The 19,429-nt window shown below is 48.9% G+C and overlaps 1 long non-coding RNA gene across 1 annotated transcript; it reads left to right on the forward strand.

Moving 5' to 3' along the window:
* Positions 1–2,768: 2,768 nt before the first annotated feature.
* On the forward strand, positions 2,769–5,980 carry LOC134808936 (uncharacterized). Its single transcript, XR_010153187.1, has 3 exons — positions 2,769–3,069; positions 4,122–4,225; positions 5,376–5,980. It is a non-coding gene; the product is annotated as an uncharacterized LOC134808936 (long non-coding RNA).
* The last annotated feature ends 13,449 nt before the right edge of the window (positions 5,981–19,429 follow it).

Raw genomic sequence — 19,429 nt, forward strand, 5'->3', positions numbered from 1 at the left:
TAAATGTGTTGTGGGGTGGAGGGACGGGGGAGGGATAGCATTAGGAGATATACCTAATGTAAATGGTGAGTTAATGGGTGCAGCACACCAACATGGCACATGTATACATATGTAACAAACCTGCACGTTGTGCACATGTACCCTAGAACTTAAAGTATAATAAAAAAAAGTGTTGTCTACTTATCTGTTGGGTCATAATACTTTCTCTCTCATGCATTTTAATAAACTCTTTAAGTAACATTGCTATCAACTCTTCCTGTATCAAAGTTGGTGCAACTATCTTTTTCCATCTAGCATTTCATTACATTTTTTTTTTGACATATGGGAGTTTTTGTTTTGTTTTTGCTGTCTTCTGTCTGTTTTATCTTTTGTGGTTTCTTCTATTGCTTCAAAGCTGACACTGGTCCTCCTTCGTAGAGGTAATAAATATTTCATTTTCTGCTAACTTTTCTACTTTTAAAAATAAATTTAGCTCTTTCATCCATCTGTAGTCTATTTCAGCGGAAGGGGGAAGCTCGATTAAAATTCTTCCATACTCTCTGGTTTCACAACATCATTTATTTTAAATGATTATTTTATAAAACGTTCTAATGTCTAACAGGTTCGGCCGTGGGATTTACTCTTTTTTCTTAGACTGCCCTTTGAAATCCTCATCTGTTTGTTTTTCCTGAATCAGTTGTGTTCAGAGAAGTACTGTTGAGATTGATTTGGGGTAGGCTATGTTTGTGAATTCACCTAAGGTAGTGAGACATTTTCATAATACCAAATGTGCTCGTCTTGTCTCTCCCCACCCCCACTCTATTAGGATGTGCAACTTTCCTGATAAAGGTCAGGCGGCCGGGCGCGGTGGCTCATGCCTGTAATCCCAGCACTTTGGGAGGCCGAGGTGGGCAGATCACGAGGTCAGAGATCGAGACCATCCTGGCTAACACGGTGAAACCCCGTCTCTACTAAAAATACAAAAAAATTTGCCAGGCGTGGTGGCAGGCGCCTGTAGTCCCAGATACTCCGGAGGCTGAGGCAGGAGAATGGCATGAACCCAGGAGGTGAAGCTTGCAGTGAGCTGAGATCGCGCCACTGCACTCCAGCCTGGGCCACAGAGCGAGACTCCGTCTCAAAAAAAAAAAAAAAAAAAAAAGTTCAGGCATATGTTTATTCCTAAGTATGTTAGATCACTTTTTTGTGTTGTAAATGGTTTTTTTCCATTATATTTTCTAGCTAGTGTGGTGTTCAGGACTATCAATTTTTATGTATGTAGTTTGCATTTGTCCTCTCCCTTAAACTCTTTAATTTGTGAATTTGTACTGATTCTTTTGTATTCACTATCCATACAAATGTTCTCATGTTGTCCCTTTTTTCCCCCAAGTTATTTTATCTTGCCTTACTAAATTGACTGGGATGTCCAAATAAGATTAAATCGCACCACTGCCTTAAATCCTTTTAGGAACTTGGTAGGGTTTAAGTTAACTTGGTTTTTGTTTGTTTGTTTGTTTTGAGACAGAGTCTCACTCTTGTCGCCCAGGCTGGAACGCAGTGGCGCAATTGCAGCTCACTGCAACCTCCATCTCCCGGGTTCAAGTGATTCTCCTGCCTCAGCCTCCCAAGTAGCTGGGATTACAGGTGCCCATCACCATGCCTGGCTAATCTTTTTTTTTTTTTTTTTTTTTTTTTTTTGTATTTTTAGTAGAGACGGGGTTTTACCATGTTGGCCAGGCTGATCTCAAGCTCCTGACCGCAGATGATCCATCCACCTCAGCCTTCTAAAGCGCTGGGATTACAGGCGTGAGCCACGGTGCCGAGCCTTAACTTGTTAATGAATTATCAGTGTGATAATAGGCTTTCTTTTTTGTTCCTAATTTTGAAGCTACTGGTGTTTCACCAGTGCAATTTTTGCATTGAAATAGGTATGTTTTATCCTGTTGAAAAATCCTTGAATTCTTAGGTTATAATTTTTTTAATGACTGCATTTTATCGAATTATATTTGGGGTGATTATTAAGATGAGTTTAACATCCTCCATTCTGGCCTTCATTTTTTTCAACAATCCTTTGTGGATTGAATATGGAATGAATAATGAAATTCTCCCCTAGTGACAGAGCTGGAATTGCAACCCAGGTATTCCAATTCCACCTCCCACCTTACTTGGCAAAATTAACGTTTCAGAAGGTATGTTTCCATTTTCAAAGGCGTGAACATCGCTTATTGCTGGAGGATCCGCAAACACAGGGGGATAAATGGTGTGTTTTCGATAGAATTTCCTGTCTTGAACCCTTTTCAGGGCACCCAGGTTTTAATTGGAATTAGCAAAATAGGCCATACCCAAGCTTCTCCAAGAGTGACTTTTAAACTTTAAAAACTCACTAAGACTGGAGGGTTCACCCGGGAGGCGGAGCTTGCAGTGAGCCGAGATCGCGCCACTGCACTCCAGCCTGGGCGACAGAGCGAGACTCCGTCTCAAAAAAAAAAAAGACTGGAGGGTTCAATGACAATGATTGAAACCTCACTTTGAAAGGGGAACTAGATGATTTTGACTAATAGTTAACTGAGACCTAAGTACCTGAGCCAAAGTAAAACACGCTTTGCATATTCATTTCCAGATCCTCCCCACAGTGGCCACCGCAAAGCAGCGGAGCTCCTTCCCGGGTCCCTCCGGGCTTGCTGTCCGCTCTCCCTGCCGGCTCATCCCTGCATCCTCCTCTGTGTACCCCGCAGCAGTCGGCCCCCGTCGGTGCTTTCTCTCCTGGCTGCTTGCTTTCTGGGGCACTGGGGGAGACTTTTATTCTGCTCCAATTAGCCAGAACAGTTACTGCTTCTGTGGGATTCAAGCTGAAAACAGAGCCCACGCTGCACAGCACCGCGCCTCCTCCGGCAAAAGCGATGTTCAGGCGCTCTGCGAGCAGCACCCGTGGGGAGCTCAGTGACCTTCTCGCTCCCATCATCCCTTGGGCCACAGTTTCTAAAGCAGCCCCACAAACACTCACCTGATTTCGACGTCAGACCTATGAGGCAGGTAGGGAGGGGTTCTTCCTAACATCCTCATCTTACAAATGGAAACGGAGGCACAGGGAGGGTGAGTAAACTGCCTAAAATTCACGCAGCTAGAAAGTGTAAATGCAGATAGAATTCCAAATCTGTGTCTTTTTATTTTTATTTTTATGAGACAGAGTCTCCCTCTGTCACCCAGGCTTGGGTGCAGTGGTGCAATCTCGGCTCACTGCAACCTCCGCCTTCCGGGTTCAAGCGATTCTCCTGCCTCAGCCTCCTGAGTAGCTGGGATTACGGGCACACACCACCAGGCCCAGCTAATTTTTGTGTTTTTAGCAGAGACAGGGTTTCACCATATTGGTCAGGCTGGTCTCGAACTCCTCACCTCAGGTGATCCACCTGCCTAAACCTCCCAAACTGCTGAGATTACAGGTGTGAGCCACTGCACCCTGCCTGAAATCTGAGTCTTTCCTACCACACCACACTGTCTTCATGCAAGATAATCTGTTCTTTCTAGCTTGAAATAGAGAATTCAGACGTCTGCAATTAAAGGAGTTAAGTGCGCATTTGTTTAAATAACTTGAAGCTTCCAGGCATGTGGGAATTTGCATGGGCTGCTACAGGCTGGGTGGGGGACAGGGAATCCCTTGCTGTCCCAGCTTTTTTAATTCTCACAGAGCGGATTGTTCATTCTGATCCTCTTGGTGACCCACATGCTGAGCAGAGCGGTGGGTGGGTGGGCAGAGGGGAGAGGAGAGGGGGCCACCTAGGCTTGCCTTGGCAGAGGGCTTTGGTTCTATGGGTGAAAACTGTTGGTTTTAGCAGCTTGTTTGCTCTACTCCTAGCGTGCTCAGGGGAAGTCAGGAGGTTTTGTGCAGGTTCCAATGCCTGTGGGATGTAAGAAAAAGATTCTGGGTCCAACCCGAGCTCCAGGCGCCCAAGGGCAAGCTCTGCCTGGAGGGAAAGTGGGGCTTATCTGCCAGGCCAGGTGAGGAGGGGCTGGAAAGCAGGAAAGAAGCTAGCTGAACTCATTCTGAGTCAAGAGGAAACAGACGTGAGCCACCCTGGAAGGCTGTAAGGGACGCTTTTTTTTTTTTTTTTTTTTTTTTGAGACAGAATTTCACTCTTGTTGCCCAGGCTGGAGTTGGAGTGCAATGGCAAGATCTCGGCTCACTGCAACCTCCACCTCCCGGGTTCAAGCGATTCTCCTGCCTCAGCCTCCCGTGTAGCTGGGACTACAGGTGCGTGCCACCAGGCCCGGCTAATTTTTTTGTATTATTAGTAGAGATGGCATTTCACCATATAGGCCAGATGGTCTTGATCTCCTGACCTCGTGATCCGCCCACCTCGGCCTCCCAAAGTGCAAGGATTACAGGCGTGAGCCATCGCCCCTGGCCTCACGTCTTTAGAAAAATCATTCTTTAATCCCACCTTTCCCTCTAGCCACCAGCCCATCTCCCTGCCTCCCCCCTCACCCCAACAATAGAACTTAAAAGAGCTGTACCCTGGCAGTCCTCACTCCGTCACCTCCTACTCACCCTCTGACCCACCCTGGTCTGGCTCTGCCCCCATCTCCACTGGAACTGCATCTGTCCTTGACCATGTGTCCACTGTTGCCCACCGCTGACCTCTGCTTTGCTTGGCGAAACTTTTCTCAGACTTCTCTCTTGCCTGTGGGCCTCTAAACTCTGCTCTCCCCCAAGCCTGGGCACGCACAAGAAAGTAGAAATCACCCCGCACCAACCAACCTCTCCTGGGAATTATTGACCAGAGTGGACATTTCCCAGACCCACTGGGCATGAGCTCTTGTGTGACCAGCTTCCCCTCGGAATATTCTGCTTCTCTCTGCTTGCTCCTGCTTTGCTCAATGAAAGATACCCTTCTGTTTGATCATGAGGCACTTGCAGATTTCTGAGCTCAGAGTGTTCTCCCTATTGCAACAGTCTTCCTTTCTATTTGGCATCATGATCAGCAAGTCACGCCCATATTTTCAAATCCAGTAGCCACTTCGGTGCACACCCAACTCCTCCTCTCAATGGCATTTAGCGCGTTTCTGTCCTACTGAAAACCCTTTCCTTCTCACCTGCCATCACCCTGTCCTCTGGCCTTTCTCCTGCCATGTTCGTCTCCTTGCTTTTCCCCTTCCAAAGTTTGAGACTCTTTGCACCTTGTCCTGGGCCCTCTCTGCTTTCTCTCTGCAGGGGGTCACACCCCTCCCCATTGTCTTGATGGGCATCTGTATGTTGACGGCCCTCTAAGGACATTGTCACACTTCTGAGCTCCCAATTCACGTACCTGAGGTCGGCCTGATGTTTCCACTTGCTTGTCTAATGGACACACCCAACCCGAAAGGAACTCTTCACTTGTAACCTTAAACTGGTTATTCTCCAGGATGATGGATTCACACCTGCCTCGGCCATGCACCCCATCACAAAACCAGAAGCCTAGGAGTGCTCCTGTCATCTTGATTTTTCTCTCACATCAGTGATTCCAAAATAAGGACTTAACCTGTGTGCTTCTCTTCTTCTCGCTGTCCCCACCCACCAGGGTCTCCCACCTGGACTGTTCCCATTGCCTCCTAACTGACCTTCCTACTTGCACGCCTGTCATCATCTGCCCATTTTCAACGCCTTCCAGAAGACAAAATCTATACTTATCAGCTGAAGTTTGCATAAAATGCTCCAGTGCCTTCCACTTGCACCCAGGATTCAATCCAAAGCCCCTCCCAGGGCTGCCCAGGCTGTCTCCCCAACCTCCTTAGGGCCATCTCCTCCTGGCTCCTACCCTCCTTGGCCCACTGCTGCCCCCTGGATCACACCCAGCTCCTCCCAGGACCTCAGCCCTGGCTGCTCCAGACCTTCCACTTGGTCCCTTGCCTTCTGTCAGTTCCCAAAGGTCATCTTCCCAGACAGACCCTCCCTGACCCCGGGTAAACTGCGTCTCCCTATGCTGCTCCAGCCAGCACCCTGTTGACTCCCCTCACAATGCTAACAAGCATCTGCATTCCATTTGCATTTGTGGTTGTTTGCTTGTTTGTTCTGTCTCCCCCACTAGACATTCCAGGAAGGTGAGGCCATGCCTTGCCAGTACCTACTTAACATTCAATGAATGAATGAATGAATGAATGAACGAACCAACGAGCGAACTCAGGGTGGTGCTTCACCTGCTGGTTTACACGCCTGTCTCTGCCCACCCACCCTGGTAGAGTCTCTTAAGGGAGGGACCCCCTCTGACTACCTCTGTTCTTAGTGGGCCTGAAGAACGGAGGCCCCCAGAGAGTGAAGTCAGGGTATTAATGAGACAGGACAAGCGGCTCCTGCAGCAGGCCTTGTCATGCAAGAAGGACAACAGGGCAGGGGTCCTTATCCACAGCTTCAAGCCTCCTGGCCACGTGCAGACCCCTCTCTCAGGAGCTGGGATGGCTGCAGACCACAGCATCTCTCAGCTACCCCTGTGCCTAACGCCCATTGGCAACTGCAGCACAGGGCTTAGCAAGAGGCAGGAGTGCTGCCTTGCTTGGAGAAGCCCCCATTCTGGGCACCTGGGCACTCCAACGGGACATGCAGGCCAGAGGCCAGCTGGCAGGCCTCACTGGCCCTGGGCCACAAGGCCAGCCTTTTATAAAATGTGAGACACAGCTCTGGGCCAGCACTGGAGCCCTTCTGGCTGAGGGGACAAATCCCAGCTGTCACCCTCTGCAGAGCAGTGCCCTGGAACAAGCCTGTTGCGGAATCCCTCGCCTAGACCGCAATGGTAGCAAAACACTAGCACCCACCACATCAGCCAAGGCTCCAGGGTCATCCAAGCTGTGCAATTTAACAGACAGAAGGTGACTTTGATTGAGAACCAGCTGTTTACAGTGCCTGATCCTGTGCTGGGGGTATGGGAGTCCAGAGACAAAATAATAATAACCCCTTCTGCTTTTAAAGGACCAAAGACTCAACCTCTAGGCTACGCTTCCCCTTCACACCAAGTGGAATCGAATGAGCTCAGGATGAACGGGAGAGATGAAGCTGGGATTTGTAGAGGGCTGAAATGGACCGGAGGGTGGGTCATTGTTAAAGCTCTGCCGGGACCTATCAGGCCTCTTTATGCACAGCGCATCCTCCCCAGCTCCTTTCTCTGTGCTTTTTTCTTCAATCACCTGCACCTGTGACTCTTGAGACCCGCTCTCTGGCTACTGAAGCCACAGCCCTGCCTGCATAGGAAGAGACAGTGCCCAAAAATTTCTGGCACTTGTCAGGGCAGCCCATAGCCAATCCCTGGTGCAGGAATAAGAATGCCCAACTGTGGAGCAAGGGCAAACTGTGCGTAATTTATGCGCCAGAGATCCTCACAGGATCAGCCCAAGAAGCCGGGAGTTCACTTGGGATCTGACTCTTGCCCGGCTTCTTCCCTCCCTGTCCCACCTCCCCGACACCCAGTTAATTCTATACTGGACTTTCTTCCTTTCCATTCATTGATTTCACAACTCAGTCCAGGATCAACAATTCAGTCCTCGTGAATGCTCTCCCCAACCCTCCCAACAGGTCACAGCCTCTCCTGGCCCACCCCACAGGAAAAGGAGAGGATCCACTGCTATGGCTGAGCAATCATTGGTCGGTAGTAGGGGGAGGTTCCCCACCTGGACTTGGTCCCCTCTGCTGGCAGCCACTGCTGATAGAGTGGCTGTTGTCACTTGTCACCTGCTGCTGCAGCCCAGGCAGGGCACAAGACTGCTCTGAGGAGGAAGAGCCATAATTTCCTCATTGACTCAGACTCTACCTCAGTTCTTACCACCATGTCTGACTCCTCGGTAGGGTAGCCAAGCCTCATGACCACCTCTTGGTGGGGAAGCACTGTGCTGTGTCTCTCTGATCCAGCACCTCCATGCCCCAGGCCACAGGGATGCCAACAAGCCTGTGACTGTTCACTGTCAGAAACCCCAGCTCCTGAAACCCAGGGCTGCAGCAATGTTAGGAAGGAACACTTTCTGCTGCCACTCAAGAATGGGGTGGGCCCATGGGCATTTGTGCTGTGTGCTGAGCCCTTCACTGTCAGCCCTGCTGCCTCCCAGTGCCGTGGCCAAAGAGCGTCGATGAGGTGCTGTTCTTGCAATGGACCCTTTCAACAATAAACTGGAATATGGCATCTGCACCAGGCCAATGGCTCAGAGTCACAGATTACATTTATTTCTAGAAATAGAGACAATTCCTCTGTTGGACATCTAAGCGTGTGACAACACAAGTAGTACGCATTCCGGAAGAACTTGGGGAATGATCTGTTTAATGTCAATTTCCCTTACTGGACCATTAACCTCACAAGGATAGAGGCACTGTCAATCCTATTCACCCCTCCATCCCTGTTATAGAGGGCAGGAGACATAGATAGCAGGATAGATATCTCTGTGATAGATAGCAGGAGTTGCCTACATGTTTACTTAATGAGTAAATGGACAACCACTGGAGGAGGGATGGGAGGGGGGCTCATGCATCAAACTAGATAGGCTTGAAGGTCCCTCAAGGCTTGAAGGCCACATGATGCTCAGTCAGAGCTGGGCATCCCCTGGAGGGAGAGGCCTTGCAGAAGACACCATCGAACCCACAGAGGTGAGGATCAGGAGCAGTGTAGACATTCTTCTGCCCTATTTTCTCCTTTTTGATTAGCAATGAAAATGTTGACCTTACTGGGCAAAACTCCTCAAGGGTCAGACCCAGAAGAAACTCTGGAGAGTTGATACTCTCACCAATTGTGCTGATGGGAGGACTGAGACCCTGAGACCAAGAGGGCAGAGACTCTTCCAAAGGCAATCAGGGTGTCAGTGACAGAGTCAGGACTAGGTCTCATGTTTCCTGCCCCCAGCCCTGCTGACGCTCCTTCCAGGATTCCATTCTCCCTGGACACATTTGCAGATGAGAGCACAGAGGTGCCAAGGTCAGGTGGGGAAGCTGCAGGCAGAGACGACTCCTGCCTCTCCAGGGGAGAGCCTCAGACGGGTTGAGTTCCAGGCTTCCTTGTCTCCCCCGAGCCGCCATCCCTGCTTTGTTCGTGCCATTAGCCATTCTAATTAATGAGCAAACATTCTTTGCAAAACAATGTTTAAACACCTTAGCATTAATTTAATCAAATATTTAATTGCCCTGTAATTAATCATCTAAGCTTAATGAATTGAGCCTCCATCTCTGGGAGTTGGGTTTGTCCCAATGACTTCTGAAAATAAGTCTGTGATGGGGCCTCTTGGAACCAGACTTCCTGCTCCCATTTGGAGCTGCTGGGTGATGGGGTCCACCCCTTCATAGCCTGTAGGAGGTCTCCTGCTCTCTATCCCTAGCGAACAGCCTGAGATCAGCTCTCGGGGGCTGAGGAGCCACAACACTCACTGGGAGAAGCTTGTTGGTTAAGAGTCAGAGCCTGGGGCCAACTCTCTCCAGAGCAGGGAAGGCTGAATAAGCTGGGCAGCTGCAAGACAGGTCTCACTGTCCTAGCTGTGTGCCCTCGGGCAAATCACACCCCCTCTGCAAGTCTCAGCAACTTCCTCTGTGAAATGCCAGTCTCCCTGGGCTCTGGAGAGATTCAAAAAAGATCTCCAAAGGGGGTAAAGATGCTTTGTAGACTGTAAAGTTCTATGCACCAGTGAAGAGGTGCTTGAACCCCCCTCTCCACTGTCTTCAGAGTCCTGGAAGCATGGAGCCCAGGAGGCAGTTTGAGAGATGACCCTGCCCAGAAGGCTCAGCCCACTGCCTGTCACAGTGCAGGCTGGCAGTGGCCCACCATCAGCAGAGCATCTGAGGAGCTGAAGGTTGACCCCTTGCCCATGCTGGGGCATGGAAAATCCCAGTCAAGCTGGCAGGAGCCTCAGAGCCCCAGCAATGGGGTCCCTGTGCACCTACTTCTTAGCCCTGCCCTTCCCCTAGGATGCTGGAAGGAAGGCCAGGGCATCCATGAGCTGCTGCAGATGCTTCCCAAGAAACCAGGACAGATGAGGTCCCCCGAGGATAGAGATCTAATAATAGCTAATACTTAGTGAGCACTTCTGATGTGCCAGGCCCTGCCCCAAGACCTTACATGAGGTCGCTCATTAAGTCCATACAATAAGCCCTGTCATTTGGTAGGGTCAGCCTAGATTGTTGTCCTCATTATTACCCACCTATCTTACAAATGAAGAAGTGGAGGATCCGAGGACTAGGCAACGTGCTCAAAGTCTCAGAGCAAGTAAGAGATGAAGCCAGCGTCTGAACTAAAGCAGTCTGGCTGCAGGAGTATGTTGTAAACCCTGTGCATCCCATCTCTTGGAGGAGATGGAGGCTCTGATGGGGCTGGAGCAGGTCAGCCATTGGCTGAAGGGCCACACGCAGAGAACAGACAGATGAGCAGCACTCCTCTGGCAGGGCCTCTGCCGCCTGCAGTGGGAGGATGAAGCAGCCTCTCCCAGGAGCCTGGTGGAACCAGCAGACGCAGTGTCAGCCACCTTAACTCACTCACGAGCTGGCTGAGTTTCCATCTGCCTCTGAGCCAAGGAGAACATCAGAGGGCAGATTTTTTTTTTTTTTTTTTTTTTTTTTTTTTTTTTTTGATGGAGTCTTGCTCTGTCACCCAGGCTGGAGTTCAGTGGTGTGATCTCAGCTCACTGCAACCTCCGCCTCCTGGGTTCAAGCGATGCTCCTGCCTCAGCCTCCTGAGTAGCTGGGACTACAGGTGCCCGCCACTACGCCTGGCTAATTTTTGTGTTTTTAGTAGAGACGGGGTTTCACCATGTTGGCCAGGCTGGTCTCAAACTCCTGACCTCACGATCCGCCTGCCTCAGCCTCCCAAAGTGCTGGGATTACAGGCTTGAGCCACCGCGCCCACCCCAGAGGGCAGATTCTTAACGTCCCACTGTTGCCTTCTTCTGACCTAGACTTTGTCTTCTTCTGAAGGCACCTAGACTTTCTGGAGTGGCATCTGTTAGAAGGAAATTAGCCCATAGACAGACACAACCTCTGACCTAACATCTGAGCCTTCAGCTACACTCCAAGCAGAGGATTGATTAACTCCAGCCTGACTTAGGAGCTGCCAGGGCGCATGCTTCCCCTGGAGTTATTTATGCTACCCCATTAGCTCAGGAAAGGCAGGATTCATAGAGCCATCGTGGCCTAGGAACTCAGCAAGATTAATATAACTGGGACTGAAATACACATGAGGCCAGTGCCACCTCCATTTAATTAGGAATGAAGGGAAGGAAGGGGAGTGCCAGGGTCTGGGTTAGAGGGGACAGACCTCCTATCACATGGGTCCCGCATTTATTCCGTGCTCTCCATCCACACGGCCCATCCCCCCATCTAGTTCACATTATCTCAGTAAGTCCTTGCCTCAGCTCCTTTCCCTGGGCTCCCAGCCTCTGGGCTCACCCAACCCTGACACCCTCTATGAAGTTTCAGGACTTGGGGCAGAGCAACAGAGGCTCATTGAGCCAATGGATGAATGCAGACATGGAGCCACCCTTTCCCTTTTCAACAGCTCTTTGAAAATTCCTTTCTAATAAATGCCTTCACAGCAGGGCAATACGAGCCTGGTGGTGTGCTCCAACTTTGCCAGATCTCTGCATCAGCTCAGGGCATGGGATATGAGCTGCTTGTGCTGCTCCTTTTCAAGTCAAAGGTTTGCATTAGTTTGCTGGGGCTTCTGCGTCAAAGCACCACAGTGCATGGCTTAAACAACATGCATTTATCTCACAGTTCTGGAGGCTAGAAGTCTCCAGTCTAGGTGTCATCCGGGTTGGTCCTGTCTGAGGGCTATGAAGGATGGGTGTGTTCCAGGCCTCTCTCCTTAACATGTAGGTAGACACCAGTCATACCAGATTAGGGCTCACCCTAATAATCTTGTTTTAACTTGATAACATTTATAAAGACCCTATCTCCAAATAAAGTCACATTCTGAGGTACTAGTGGTTAGGGTTCCAACACATATACATATATAAACACACACACACACGCACATACACACACACACATATATACACACACATAAACATATATGTACACACACACATATACATACACATACGCATATATATTTGTGGCACAATAGGCTTTAAATTCCATTCTGGTTGTGTTCCTTGTCTGCATAGCTCCTTCCAGAAGCACTCGGGCAGGAGGGGTGGGTGTCAGGGCAGGATCAAGCTTCCTGTTCCCCAGCCGTAATGCATCAAAAATGGCACCACAGCCTCAACTCCCCTCCAGACAAGCCAGGAACAAGGAGCTTTGGATGCAGGAACTTTCAGCCAACTGACCTTCTGATTCTCCATGGCAAGTGTCACCTCGCACCAGCCTCCCCCTCTTTCGACCAAAAGGCTGGACTCTAAGTCCTCTAGACTTTTTATTCCCACGCTGGAATTCACGAACTCATTCATTTGTTCATTTATTCAACAACGCTTTACTGAGCAAGCACTCCATAGCAGGTCCAGTGTGCTACCCCAGGACACAACAGTGAACAAGGTGTAGACTCTGCCTTCAAGGGGCTCCCAGCCTTGCTGTGGAGGCAAACAGGAAAATGGACAATTCCAACACGACATGATAAGGCCTAAGACAGGGGGAAGCAGAAGGTGATGCTTTCAGATGCTCCAGACCAGAGCCTGGAAAAACCCTAATCTTTAAACCAGGAATAAGCAAACTATGGCCTGCCTGTCTGTCTTCGTTTACAAAGACAGCCTACTTCCTGTCTTTGTAAATGAAGTTTTATTGACATAGAGCCACACCCACCCATTCATTTACATTTTGACTATGGCTTCTTTTTGCATGACAAAGACAAAGATGAGTATTTGTGACAGAGATTGCATAGCCTGCAAACCTAAATTATTTACTGTCTGACCTGTTACAGAAAAGGTGTGCCTGCCCTTGATTTAAACCATGAGAACTGCAAAGCTATAGTCGCCTCCAAGGATTTTATGTCGTGATCGTGATCAAAGATGCCCAGGGGACCATCCAGTGGGGAGATGTGAAGTATGTCCTGGCAGGGTTCTGGTCTGGTTTTTGTTGCTGGGTGAGTTTTGGTAAGCAGCTTTTTCTCTCTGAGCCTCAGTTTCCCTATCTGAAAGGGGAAACAAGTGGAGTAGGTGATTTTATAATTCCCATCAGCTGGGAGCCACTGGGTTTGGGTTTAAGCAGTTCTTTATCCTGTCGGAGGCTCTGTGACCCTACAAAAGCTCTGTGACCCCCGCAGGTGAGCTTTGTGGTCTCGAGGCCTTGTGATTACTCTAGCGAGCCCAGAGAAGGAGGCCATGAGAATTATTAGGGCAACCGAGGCCCAGGCATGCTAAATTATTTCCCCTGGTGATGCCCTTTTGCACAGAATTTAGCACTGGAAATGAAGACCATATGTGCCCAGCAACAAAACATCCCAATGAAAAATGGAAAACGAAGGCTCTGCTTTGTCTATTAAATGCCAAACATCCAGGACTTTCCGCATAACCAGATGCTGATCACCACCCTGTAGGAGAGCAGCTCATGGAGTAGAAAGCGTGCAGGTCTGAGGCCGGGCGCGGTGACTCACGCCTGTCATCCCAGCACTTTGGGAGGCTGAGGCGGGTGGATCACTTGAGGTTAGGAGTTCGAGACCAGCCTGGCCAACATGGTGAAACCACATCTCTCCTAAAAATACAAAAATTAGCCGGGTGTCATGGTGCACGCCTGTAGTGCCAGCTACTTGGGAGGCTGAAGCAGGAGAATCACTTGAACCCGGGAGGCGGAGGTTGCAGTGAGATGAGATCACGCCACTGCACTCCAGCCTGGGCGACAGAGTGAGGTGCTGTTGAAACAAAGAAAGGAAGAAAGAGAGAAAGAGAGAAAGAGAAAGAGAAAGAAAGAGCGAGCAGGAGTGAGACTCAGGAGACTGTTCTCCTTCCAGAAGGCTTTGCCACGAGTAGCCAAAGGTCACCTCAGTCAAGTTATCACCCTCTTTGTATCACAGTGTTCTCACCTTCAATGAGGATGATGATAACCTCCACTTGGGGGCATTGGGAAGACTAAATGAGATGATGGGTAAAAACATAGTCTGCAACATGTAGAACATCCCCTAACATATTATTACTAGCTTGTCTTCACGTTTGCACAGAAATTCATCATTTGTACAGTTTTCACACAGACCAACTCATTTGACAAGAAAGCAGAACCCAGAGAATTTTAATGACTTACCCCAGGACACACAGATAATAAATGGTCGAGTTGGGACTCAAATCCAGAGCTTCTGATCCCACTTTCAAAGCTCTTTCCCCCTCAGCATGCTGCTCTTTCCTCTTGTTAATCTTGTTCACATGTCCCCATTGTCCCTCAGTGACTTGTTACAGCTGGTGCTCATTAAATGTGTGCAGATGGAGAAATGAGTTCTAGTTTTTAGTTCTTCCTGCTGCTCCCTGTGGAGAGGTCATCCACCCTCTGCCTCCCTCCCCAGAGCCATCGCATCCTGAATTCCACCTTCCGGGCCCTTTGGCCTTCTGAACTTCCCTTGTCATCCACCGTGAGGCCTTCCACTGTAGCTTCCTGGCAGGAATGAGCACTGCCTGAACTGGGAGGTGGCAAGGCAAGGGGCGAATCACAGAGATGATGTTCCTGGGAGGCTGCGCTGCCCCATACACACAGGTGGCAAACATTTAAAGGAAGACTTTAACTATATGGTGAAGGAGCCCTATAGTTATGGTTGTGAGAAGCAATATTTTTCCTCCTGGTCCTCCCTAGGCTTCCTCCTCTTCCTTTTTTTTCTATTTTTATTTATTTTATTTTATTTTATTTTTGGCTGGAGTGCAGTGGCATGATCTCAGCTCACTGTAACCTCCACCTCCCAGGTTCAAGGGATCTTCCTGCCTCAGCCTCCTGAGTAGCTGGGGCTACAGGTGCGCGCCACCACGCCCAGCTTATTTTTGTATTTTTAGTAGAGATGGGGTTTCACCATGTTGGAAAGGATGGTCTCGATCTCTTGACCTTGTGATCCACCTGCCTCGGCCTCCCAAAGTGTTGGGATCATTGGCATGAGCCACCGCGCCCGGCCCCTCCTCTTCCTTTCTAGCCCTGGGCTCCAAACTTTTGCCCTCACAGATGCTCCCTCTAGACTGGCCAAGTGTAGGTATTTCCCGGGGTGGAAGGGAGGGGGCAGAAAGAAGAGTAATGGGACCACCCGGACGCCATGGACAGAGAACCCACGGAGCCGGTGGTGTCCATGATGTGGAGTCCAGGGACGCCCTGGGCAAAGCAAGCCCTGAGGAATGAGGCTGCTCTCCCTGTGTGGGGCTCCTGCAGCGGGTAGAGCATCACAGGGAGGTGCAAATGCTCAGAAATAGAAGAAAACTGTGGGGCCTTGGAGCAAGAGCTCCCTTGTTCTTTCTGCCAGTCTTTTTGTCCCTGAGCTCTAGAGATTCAGAGACGAGTAAGACCACGTCTCAAAATCAAGTGGGAAGGCAGAGACGAAAGCTAAACTTATCATTTACAAGGTAGAGAAATAAAGAACCACATCATGGCCAGATGAGAACAAAGCCTGAGGGAGAATAAAACCACTTTGGGCATACGAGGCCTTGGAAACAGGAGCTCCTGGGCACCCTCTCCAAACAAGTTACTTCAAGACACATGTCAATAAAATGAGGAAAACATCAAAAAAAAAAGAAAGAAAGAAAGAAAAAGAAAGAAAGAAAGAAAGAGAGAGAGAAAGAAAGAGGAAGAGATAGAATAAACAAACTGGTATAAAAAATCCAGGGGTCAAATGAGAAAAAAATACTTCAGACTTGTGTAACATATCTAGACAGCAGTCAGTTTGTAGAGCCGGAACCTATGAGTTCCAAGGGGGAAAAAAAATAAATCAAGGAGAGAGAAGGCATTCTAAGCAATGTTTGTAACATAAACAACAAAGAATTTTGACATCTGTAATAAGCAAAGAACTCCCACACATCAATAAGGAAAAGAGAACTAGGCAGGGGTTATAAAAGGCAATCTCACCAGGCGCAGTGGCTCACGCCTGTAATCCCAACACTTTGGGAGGTTGAGGTGGGTGGATCACCTGAGGTTAGGAGTTGGAGACCAGCCTGGCCAACATGGTGAAACCCCATCTCTACTAAAAATACAAAAATTAGCCAGGTGTGGTGGCAGGTGCCTGTAATCCCAGCTACTCGAGAGGCTGAGGCGGGAGAATCGCTTGAACCCAGGAGGCAGAAGCTGCAGTGAGCCAAGATTGCATCACTGCATTCCAGTCTGGGCAACAGAGTGAGACAGCATCTCAAAAAATAATAATAATAATTGTAATTGCCATGAGACTACAGAAAAAGTTAACATGTATAAAAATTACATAACTAAAGACAACCTGAGGCTGGGCACAGTGACTCATGCCTGTAATCCAAGCACTTTGGGAGGCCGAGGCGGGTGGATCACCTGAGGCCAGGAATTTGAGACCAGCCTGGCCAACATGGTGAAACCCCGTCTCTACTAAAAATACAAAAATGAGTTGGCTGTGGTGGCAGGTGCCTGTAGTCCCAGCTACTCAGGAGGCTGATGCAGAGGAATCGCTTGAACCCGGGAGGCGGAGATTGCAGTGAGCAGAGGTCGTGCCACTGCACTCCAGCCTGGGTGACAGAGTAAGACTCCGTCTAAAAAAAAAAAGAAACAGGCCGGGCGCTGTGGCTCACGCCTGTAATCCCAGCACTTTGAGGGGCCGAGGCGGGTGGATCACGAGATCAGGAGATCGAGACCATCCTGGCTAACACGGTGAAACCCCGTCTCTACTAAAAATACAAAAAATTAGCCGGGCGAGGTGGTGGGTGCCTATAGTCCCAGCTACTCGGGAGGCTGAGGCAGGAGAATGGCGTGAACCCCAGGGGGTGGAGCCTGAAGTGAGCCAAGATCACACCACTGCACTCCAGCCTGGGCGACAGCGAGACTCCGTCTAAAAAAAAAAAAAAAAAAAGAAACAGAAATAAAAGAAAAAGAAATCTACCTGCAGCACAGGGAACTACAAATGGTCAATGGCACAGGACACATTATTCAATCTCTTTAGTAAGCAGAGAGATACACCCTAAAGCAATGACAAGGGTCCACTACCCACCTATTAGTTTTCAAATGTTGTAACATAAAGTGCTGGTCAGGGCGTGGAGAGACGGCCACTTCTCTCCTCACTTGCGGTGGGAGTATATACATGGGTACAGGCTTTTTGAAGGACAATCTGTCAGTATCTGATGAAAGTTTAAACAGCTTGGCTCTGTTTAAAGGGAGAGAGGAGGACAAGGATTGTTCCCCTCACCTTCCAATCTCCTGCCTGTGCTCCACTTTGGTGGACACCAGTCGCAACGGAGCCGGGAAACCCAGTGGACCAGGCTCAGCCTCCCTGGCAGCCTTCCCTGCCAGGAAGAAGGGAGCAAGGGCAGGGAACAGATGTGACAATAAACCCACACAGGACGAGCTCAGCTGTGTTCCTTTGTTTGTGGTTTTTACACACACCATTCATGTTACCTGTAGAGCGTAGTCTGGTGTGTGATTAGACCACAGTTGGTGGGAATGCAAATTAGTTCAGCCTCTGTTGAAAGCAGTTTGGAGATATCTCAAGTAACTTAAAACAGAACTACCATTTGACCCAGCAATCCCATGACTGGGTGTATATCCAAAAGAAAATAAATCATTCTACCAAAAAGACACGTGCACTCGTATGTTCATTGCAATGCTATTCACAATAGCAAAGACATGGAATCAATCCAGGTGCCCAACCACGGTGGGTTAAACTTTGAAAATGTAGTGCATATCCACCGTGGAATACTACACAGCCATAAAAAAGAATAAAATCATGTCCTTTGGAGCAACGTGGATGCAGCTGGAGGCCATTATCCTAAGCCAGTTAACGCAGAAACAGAGAGCCAAATACTGCTCATTCTCACTATTAGTAGGAGCTAAACATTTGGTACCCGCAGACACAAAGATGGGAACAATAAATGCTGGGGTAGGGAGGGAGGACAAGGGTTGAAAAACTATCAGACACTATGTTCGTTACTTGGGTGATGGGATCCTTGGAAGCCCAAACCTCAGCATCACACAATATACCCATGTAACAAGCCTACACATGTACACCCTGAATCTAAATATTTTTGAAATTAAAAAAAAAAATAGACCACAGCCTATGTATCCATTTTCCTGTTTCTGAACACCGAGACTCACCTCTAGCTTTGTGGAATTTCAAAGTGTTTTACAAAATATGACTGTACGCCATTCCCTGTGTACACAAATACAGTGCTCTCTAGGACAGATGGCGTAGACACGGGATTGCTGGGTTGAGGAGATGGAAAGGTAAGGCAAAGGAAGTGCCATGGTATTGCATTCATGCTGTCTGCCTTGGACAGAATCTGTAGAAATGGCTGATTCCCTTTGTCTGTGGCTCCACCTTCTATCAGACATCCCCTTCCACGGGCTCTGCTCCCACCAGGTGACCCTGACTCCTGGGGTCCAGTCACACCGGCTCCTTCCTTTGTCCACAGCTCTGGGGTGGAGTGGCTCTCTCCCTTCTCTGGGCCATCTCACCTTCCCTGTCGCCCTTTCAGCTCCTTGCACACCTTGGTAGCTTGCTCCCTGTATTAACGTTTTCCTGTTAATATCCATCTGGCATGGATTTTGTTTTCCTGGATGAACACTGACTCATACATAGGCCACAGTCAGGAGTTTGGATGGCAACAAAGTGCCAAGAATTTTATGCAGAAGAGTGTCATGATTTAGTATCTGACCTAAACCCATGATGTTGGCCATGGTGTGGAGGTTAAATTGAACAAAAGCATGGAATTCTGTGAGGAGGTTGATCTAGCAGAGGCTTGCACAAGGGTAATAGCAGGGAACAGAGTCAAATAGAGGGCTTTGCAGTATTTTACAGTGATAGATGTGGGGGTGAGAGGAGGACACGAGTAAGGAATGAAGCCCAGATTTCTGGGTAGTGGCGCTGCCGTTTACTGAGGTAGGAAAGGAAGGGCTTTGTTTTGTTTTGTTGTACATGGAGTGCTGAGAATATATGAGTTTTTCTTTACTAAACACCTTCTCTCTCTCTTTTCTTTTAGACAGAGTTTCCGCTCTTGTTGCCCAGGCTGGAGGGCAATGGCACAATCTCAGCTTATTGCAACCTCCATCTCCTGGGTTCAAGTGATTCTCCTGCCTCAGCCTCCCAAGTAGCTGAGATTACAGGCGCCTGCCACCACGGCCAGCTACTTTTTGTATTTTAGTGGAGACGGGGCTTCACCATATTGGTCAGGCTGGTCTCGAACTCCTGACCTCAGGTGATCCTTCTTCGTGTAGGTGCCCTCCTGTCTTATCTCCTACAGCTTCTGGGGCTGCAGGGGGACATAAATACCACATGTGCAGGCACCTTTGTAAACTATGCAGCAGTTTCCTTAAAAAACCAAACAAAACAAGAAACACAGTGACCACAGAGGGGAGCTGGGAAGGAGAGTGAGGGGCAAGGGCATTTCTGGGGCCCGTCTCTCCTCT

This window comes from Pan troglodytes, chromosome 19 (genome assembly GCF_028858775.2).
Source record: "Pan troglodytes isolate AG18354 chromosome 19, NHGRI_mPanTro3-v2.0_pri, whole genome shotgun sequence".
Taxonomy (NCBI): Eukaryota; Metazoa; Chordata; class Mammalia; order Primates; family Hominidae; genus Pan; species Pan troglodytes.